The sequence below is a fragment of the Diospyros lotus genome, chromosome 15 (assembly GCF_014633365.1).
Source record: "Diospyros lotus cultivar Yz01 chromosome 15, ASM1463336v1, whole genome shotgun sequence".
Lineage (NCBI taxonomy): Eukaryota > Viridiplantae > Streptophyta > Magnoliopsida > Ericales > Ebenaceae > Diospyros > Diospyros lotus.
Genome location: NC_068352.1, coordinates 21,725,765 through 21,734,806, shown reverse-complemented (window position 1 = coordinate 21,734,806; position 9,042 = coordinate 21,725,765).

Genomic DNA, 9,042 nt, shown 5'->3' with positions numbered 1-9,042 from the left:
CCTCTGCCATTCACGCACCTATGCATGTGCATTTATATATATATACAACTATTTATTACACTTTAAATTAAGAGAAATTATACATTAAACCCCAATTTTATCATAATATCACTTGGACAACTCCATAATTTCAATTATACTCTCAAACACTGGATTAAATTGCATTTTAACACTGAAAACGCAAAATTAATAATTTCGAAACTTAGTTAAAAGAACGATTTCGCCCCAGTGTCCTTACCGGGCTGTCGTTTTATTCTAAAACCATTGAAGGGTTGCTCACTACGCAAAATCGAAGCCCCCCTAGGGGTCCATTGATTTTTCGAGAGTCTCCTACAACGATTCGATTTTTCAGCCTAAATGGCAGCTGTATTTTAGCTGTATCGAAAATCGTTCCGAATTCGATTTCTTTCGATACCATAAATCCTATCTCGATATGCTCGTCGAGACCATATAATTTTCCTTAGATACTTTCATTTCGAGGCATTCATTGCAGTCGATTCGTTACTTATAACTGTTATCAACCAATTTTTCGATATTCTAAACTCATTAAAATTACGTGGCAACCTTATACAGACATGGGGTATTACAATCATGGTCTTTGATAGGAATGGATCGGTAGTGATCCATTTCCTGGCATAAATTTTTCAACAAATTTGTATACTCAGTGACAAAATGATTACCCTGGTTGGCAGAGATCAATTTGATCTAGATCTCATAAATATGGGCTAAGTCATTCTTCTTGGAGCACCTTTTTTGAATAGTCTCTCAAATCTCCTTTGAAATGGATAAGAACATACAATTTGTTGTTGCCTAATTACAATAATTAAATTTATATATCTTAGGAATAGCAAGAGTAGAGTCCTTAAGAAAATCTAGATGGCTACTAGGGGTCAACGTGAACAAGGATCCAACTCGAGGGGGGTTGAGGCATCAAGGGGATCCTAGAGGGTTGTAGGAGCCTTCGGGGCAGATGAACTCTAGGAGTCTTTGGAAAGAAGTCACTGGATAGGTCTGAAAGGTCTTTGGGTGACTATTTTCGGGGTCTTCCAGGTATCTGCAGCACAAAGATGGTTAGAAGGCATGCGATCCCTTTGATACCTAAGTCAGACACTGATCTCTAGAAAATGAAATGCAGTTGCAAATATGAATGTGTGCATGTAGTATGCCCATTTGTTTATTTTCTTCCTCTATATTGACTAAGACTCAAGTTACAACTCTTGTCAACTGGAGTATCAATGGGCTTTGAGTTATCCATATCAAATCGTTCAAAGATTTTATGTAGATAAGTCTCTTGAGACAAACTCAAAAGTCTCATTGAGCAATTCCTCGAGATCTTAACTCTGAGGAAGTAACTTGCTTTCCCTAAATCCTTCATCTAAAAAACAAAGGATGGTCATTCCTTAATGGCATTTATCATCTTTAAGTTGTTTCCAGCCAACAAGATATCACCTACTGATTAGTGGTTAATTTTGTAAAAATTTTGTTATAATTATACCCTTCTTTTGATCTTAAAAATGGCTTAAATTAGATATTAATATATATTTTATGGTTATATGCAGTTTAAATTGAAAAATGAATGAAATGAAATTTTAAAGTAAAATTTAATAATAATAATAATAATAATATATAAAATTATATATAATACATATACATCATTATATGCATGCATGTAATATATATATAATATAATCTAATATATATATATGTGCCATGTGTAATACATATATATAATATATAATTTATTAATAACATTAAATTATTTTTTTTTTGTAGCCATGAAAACTTCAAGTCCATGAAGAATTCAAGTCCATGAAGAATTCAAGCCCATGAAGAATTCAAATCCATGAAGAAATCAAGCCCATGAAAAATTAAACCCATGAAGAAATCAAGCCCATGAAAAATTAAAGTCCATGAAGAATTCAAGCCCATGAAGAATTAAGGCCCAATTTGAGCAACCCATAGAAGATATTATTTGGAAAATGCCCAAGCATTATTTTTAATCCTAATGAAGATTAAAAACCAATTTATAGAAATCTATTTTTATTTTTTTATGTGAGAGCTTTATTAGGTGTGTTTTTTAGCTAAAATCCATTTAACTATTAGGTGGATATTATAGCTAAAATCCATTTAACTTTATAAGTGCTTTATTAGGTATGTATTTTAGCTAAAATTCATTTAATATTAGGTGTGTATTATAGCTAAAATTCATTTAACTTTAAGTGTGTGAGTGCCCATTAGATATAATTATGTCTAATTGAATAATTGAAATTGTGTGGTTTGTATTGCATCTTGTGGCCTATAAATAGCTCACTTGATTGCATTTGTAAGTGTGATTATTATTCTTGAAACAAAGTTTAGTTATTTCCTTAGAATTCTCTCTTTGAGAATTGCTTTTGTTCTCTCTCATTTTCTTTAGTTTTTTTCTCTTGTGATCTTATTTCTTCCTTTCTTCTTTTAAATTCTTATGTCATTTATTATTACTTTATTATTCACCGCCTAAATGGCCGGTTAATTTATGCCTTTAAATTTCTGTAATTTTAATTCTTGTCATTTAATTATTCACCGCCTAAATGGCCGGTTAGTTTATGCCTTTAAATTTCTATAATTTTAATTCTTGTCATTTAAATGTTCACCGCCTAAATGGTCGGTTAGTTTCTACTATTTTAATTCCCGTCGTTTAAATTCTGTTATTCAAATTATGTCATTTAAATTCTTGTCAATTAATTTATAAATGGAGATGAGTAGCTAAATCTAATCTTGGGTTAAGGCAAGGACAGTGTCCAACGCCAATGATTTCCAAAGAAAGCTGCGCTTTAAATGAGTAACATTAATTTAAATTTCAGTATGAGTGTGTCTTAATTATTAAGAAATCACTAGGTTTGGATTGAAGCGTAAGCCTAACTTAGAGCTTTCATGCCATGTATGAGAGTTACTAGAACTGGAAACACTATCATACCCAAATCTGGATGATTAATTTAGTTGTTTTGTATATTAATTGTAATTGAATTTATGGTAGTTGCTTAAATTAGAATCCCGCATATCATGTATGGGGATTGCTTAAACTAGAACTATCATCATCTCTAATTGCATTTAATAACAAACCCTCATATTTGAAATTAAATTAATGTTGCTAATCTTTTATGCTAAAATTTGGGAATCAACGGGTTGGTACTGAAATTGTCTTAACTCAAGCACTATCCAAATTCATATTTTTACGTTTAATGTTTATTTCAATTTCTGCCTTACTTTATTTTCTAGTATCTGTTGTCTAAAAAAAACCCATAAAAAACCTTGTTGCCAATTTGTCCAAATGCGTGTGCGTGTGTGTGACATTCTTTTTCTTTTGCCATAAATAAATCTCTCAGTGAACGACCTGGATTCATCCAGAAAATATAAATTTAAATTTGGACTACAACTGCACTCGTACATTGGCGAGTATAAACCTCTCACTAAAATAAAAAAAAAATATAAAAATTTTATTATGATTTGTTTTTATTGTGTTTTAATTGCAGGGTGAGAGTGCAGTCACTTACATATAAAGAAAAAATCAAGAACCCATCTTTTGTCCATTGGACATACACACAATGGTCTTCCTCCATCATGATCAAACCAATGGAGGAAACGACTTCATGCAACCGTAGATACCATTAATTATCTAGACGACTGCTTCAGACTATATATGGATCATTTGAGATGACACACTTTGCCCTTTTCCCCTTTAGTAACAAAACAAATGGGTTGATCCATGTATATCTCCTTATCTATTTCTCCATTGAGAAATGTTATCTTAACATCCATCTGGTGTAGCTTAAGATCTAAATGAGTGACGATAGCTAGAATTAAGGGAATATAGTCAAATCTCATCATGAGAAAAAATGTTTCTAAGAAATCCACACCCTCCTTTTGGGTATAGCTCTTCGCGACCAAACAAGTCATATATTTGTCGATCGATCCATCAGTTTGGCGTTTGACTTTAAATACCCACTTGTTGCTAATCGCCTTTCTATTTGGTGGAAGATCGATAAGTTCCTATACCATGTTGTTAGCCATTAAGTCCATCTCTTCCCTAATAGCAATCAATCATTAATCTCGATTTGGGTGAGTTAAGACTTATGCATAAGAAGTTAGCTTAGTGTCATCCGACATGGCACACATAAGTGTCATTCCCTCAACATCATCGAAATGACGACGAGGGATAAGCCCACGTTGGTTGCGTCGGATTAATTGAGTCTCCAAAGTACTGTCTATGGGTTCACTCCCACTAATTGCAGGAATCCTCCCATTGACTAAAGGTACTTCATCTTGTTTCTCATACAATTGGGAGTCCTTATCAACCTCACCAATTCTTGGGAACTCATCCTCAAGAAATTCTACATCCCAAGACTCTACCTTAGTCAAACACCCATCAGAATGTTCACCATACATAACATATCATTTTGGGCTCATAAGATACCATATGAATACCTTGTTGGCTCTTGGTCCAAGTTTACCATACTTGTGGGATGTGCAATGAACATATCCAACTGATCCATAAGGTCGCAAGTGTTCCAAGTTTGGTCTTCTACCAGTCCATAACTCATAAGGTGTAAAGGGCACGAACTTGCTTGGAACACAGTTAAAAATCTAACCTGCAGTCAACAACACATCTCCCCAGAAAATAATTGGAAGATTTGCTTGCATCAACATCAATCTAATCATTTTCAACAAAGTCCTATTCCGGCATTTTGCAAGACCATTTTGTTGCAAAGTGCCAAGAATTATCAGGTGTCAAACTATACCCTTTACCTCACATAGACTTTTGGAGAACATTCAATTGTTAACGATGGCGGAAGCAAGGCATAGGCCAATCGATAGACGACGATAGAGAGCAAAACCAATGGTTCGTCACCTATAGCCATGGCCAATTTACAATGTTGGTTGGCTACATCATGGCGGACACAACAGACACCATCCATGAGCAGTGACATAAGTGGTCACCCATTCACGCTGGAGACGATAGGTCAAAGACGACGTTAGATCGCTTTAATCATTCACAACATAGCCATGGGGTAGAAAACAAGGGCCGCCTACGACGATCACCAACGATGGGCGTAAAAATCGACCATGGCAGTGACCGTCGGACACCAACAATCATTGCCACCCCATACTCAGCAAGCCTACCTACCATGATGAACACGCTTGTCGGCAACTACCTTAGCCATGGCTGAAACAAAGCAAACAAACAGACCAAAAATAATTTTATGCGAAAAAATATCACAAGTTACTAAAACTGTGACTACGAATGGTCAATCACAATGATGTAGACAAATAAATAAAGCATTGATACCACTGTAGAACTTTTATAAAATTGCATATTGTATGTAAATATATCTAAGTCGTAGTGGAATAATCAAATAACTGATTTGTCTAGTGATCTCTGTGAAAGAAAACTATAAATACTTTCTTTTTGTCCACCCTTTGTCTGTCTAAGGCTCGAAATAGTGATGTTAGAGGTAGTATATAAGTGACCAGAAACTAATTTTGAGTATTCTGTTTTTCATTTTGTTCTATACCTATTTATAAATATTACATAGATATAGATATGTACAGGCATATCTCTTTAAAATTCAAACATGTAAGAATTTGAATCAAATTCAAATTCCAATAATTTATCCCATCATTCTATTAAAATTCAAATGTGGAGGAATTTGAATCAAACTCAAATTTCGACCACTTATCTTAGTACTAAGAAATTTATCTTATAGTAATTGCAATTCTAATAGCAACCCCAAGGCGGGAGCCAGGACCGGTTCAAGGCATAGGCATAGGGCCCCCAAAAAAATGGGGTGTAAAAAAATTTCAGAGGTCGCTGACCCTACTGCCTAAAAAAAGGCCGCCGATGGCTGACAGTTGTTGGCCCCCAAAAGAGGAGGGCATAAAAAAATTTCAGAGGTCGCCGACCCTACTGCCCAGAAAGAGGACACCAACGACTGACTGTCGTTAACCCCCAAAAAGAGGGGCCCCAAAAAATTTGTAGAGGCCGCTAGCCTTACCCAGAAAGATTGAAGAAGGCTACTGATGGTCAAGTACTGGTCAACCACTTAGGAGCCTAGACTAAGAGGAGGCGAAGCTGGGGAAGAGACTATGAGATGTAGATTGGACCGGCCGACAGAGACCGGAAGAGACGGTGCATTCGAGAGAGAGACAGTCGACGGGATGTGGTTGCTAGTAGGCGTGTGCACGGGCATGCGCGACACGAGAGAGAGAAAGAGAGCCTGCACCGCTGCCTTTGCCGATTCCAACCGCTAGCTGCTACCAGCCTCTTCCCTTCCTTGCCTTGTGGCAACAATAAATGTGAGTGAGGTGAGGTGAGGTGTGACATTTTGACTTTTGAGTGACAACTAACGAGGGAGAGAGAGAGAGAGAGAAAGAAGCAATGATAAAAAATTCAAAATAAAAGAAAGAAGAAAAGATGATGAGACTCACGCTCACCTATCGCTGATTATTTGGCATGAATATTTGGTACAATATATTATTTGGTGTTAATACGATTAATAAATATTTACAATGTACAAATATGAATATTACTATTGCAATAGATCACTTAAAAGGTTTTATTTCTTTAAAAAAAAAAAAACTTATAGAGAATATGATTTTAAATCTTCTATGATTTCTCTTAAAGAAATTATAGAGCAAATTAATTATTTTACATATTTAGTTGATCATGCAATTTCCTCTCTTTAAAATAGATTTGAACAATTTAAAATTTACGAAGATAATTTTGGTTTCCTTTATAATGTAGAAAAATTAAAATTACTTGAAAATGATAATTTAAAGAAAAATTATTTAAATCTTGAAATTTTTTTAAAATATAATATGCTCTTTGATATTGATTGTTTAGATTTATTTTCATAATTAAAAGTTTTAAAAGAAATTATAACCATTGAAATAAAAACACCACTTGTGATACTAATTTTTTTTTATAAAAAAGATAAATTCTTTTTCCAAATGCATGGATAACTTATAAAATATTATTAACCATTCATGTTACTATAATTAGTATAGATTCAGGAAACAAAGTTTTTTAAATTAAATTTAATAAAATTTTAATTACGTTCAACAATGTCACAAAAAATATTAAGTAATTTGACTTTATTGTTAATCAAATAATATTTTCTTTATAAACTAGAATATAAAATTTTAATTAGTGATTTTATATCTCAATAAATAAAAAAATAAATTTTTATTATTTTTTAAAAAGTCCCTAAACTAGCTATTGCTTACGGCCCGCAACCCCTTAGCCGGCCGTAAGTTGGTCGATATGCTTCTTCATTTTAGATAATGGAGGGCAAAGACTGCCCCCTCCTCTAGTGATGGTTCTGTTCAAAACCTAGAACCGAGGTTCACTATTAGCTTAACATAGTAATTAATCAAATACCAAATCGTGGCCCAACTTTGCATTCTGATATATCATATGGCAAGAAATGGTTAAAGACTGATATTTAACTTTATGCACTCATACACTAAGAATAAAATGAAAATTGAGTTGCCCCCGGCGTAAATGGGTGACAAATGAGGGATTGTAAAGTCATGTTGAAGGCTGTCAGTGTGGAGATCGAATTTCGGAAAAAATTAAAAATTTGCATCTTTCTAGGAGTGGTTCTTGGTAAGTGTCAGTGAACGCAGTTTAAAAGAAAAATCTTGATCACTCAAACACATTCCTGATTTACCTCTTTCGTGATGATTATAAGACGGGTTCGACAAAGGCATAAATAATAGTGCGTAATTAAAAAATAAAAAAAGAGAAATGAGTCCTTGAAGCACTCAACACAACTTTAAGACTGTCCGTGTCAGTGATGATTCTATATATGAGCACTCAACACAGTTGAAAGAAAAATATTGGTATCTAAAATTAACTTTGCGTTAGGTCGACCGAATTGGAGACTTTGGTTTCATAAGAAAAGAATTTGAGACTTTGCGTTCGGTCAACCGAATTTGCGTTAGCACTCTCATCTGCCATTCTGATTTGTAATTCATAACATGCTAAATTTCAGATAACTTCTACAATACTTAATTATACATATATTTAATTATCTTATAAAATAAATAATTTTTTTATTGAAATTAATTCTTATTTGTTGTTTTTAAAATTTTAGAAACAAACTTTGATAAAAAAAAAAAAAAATTAAAACCAACGACGCTTTGAAGGGATATATGTCCAATTTCTATATATCCTTTGATAAGGAGAGTACAAATGTTCACTGACTCTCACAAATTGATAATCTTCTTGTCACGAAATTGTTGGCTTTGTTATTTCACTAATATATTAACTATTCACATTACAAGAAGCTATCGAGATACTGTCTTATCTCTTTCTGTCTCTCTATAAACTCTTATACATAGAAATAACTCGAAAATGCTGTTTTGATGTTTCAAAGAGGTTTCTAGTTTTAGAAATGTTAAAGACGGCCTCAAACATTTCGGATCATTTTTGTAATTTATAAAACGTTTCGGGGGCTTTTTAAAAATTACAAGAAATTGTCGAAAACGCGTTTCTGACATTTAATTATCTTAGAGATGGAATTGTTTTCCTCTCTAATCAACCAATACATAACTAACACGCCTCTTCTATAGTTTTGTTCGCGTTCACGACGCTGTCTTTTACCTTTAGCAATTCAGACCTAAATCCATTTACGTTTTTGAATCCCGAAAATCATATATTATGACAAGAAAACAAATATATGCGATGTAGGTGGAAGTGAATTTGGGAATATGGAAGATGTGGGTACTCTCGAGTTTGCTAATCTCTCCTTAGATGAACCAAAGTTAAGAGTCTGTACTCTTTGATGAATATGTTAATTAGTCTATAGAAACAGTGAATGATGAATTGGATGAACTTTTATAAATAAATTATATTATGTTTGATTTTATTTTTAAAATTTATTGTTGTTTTTAATTACAAAGTCATGGTAAGGATGATAGAACTTTGTAAATATTGTTAATGGTTATTCGAATGCATTGTGGACTTTATATTTATGTTTGTTAGAATGCATTACGAAACTT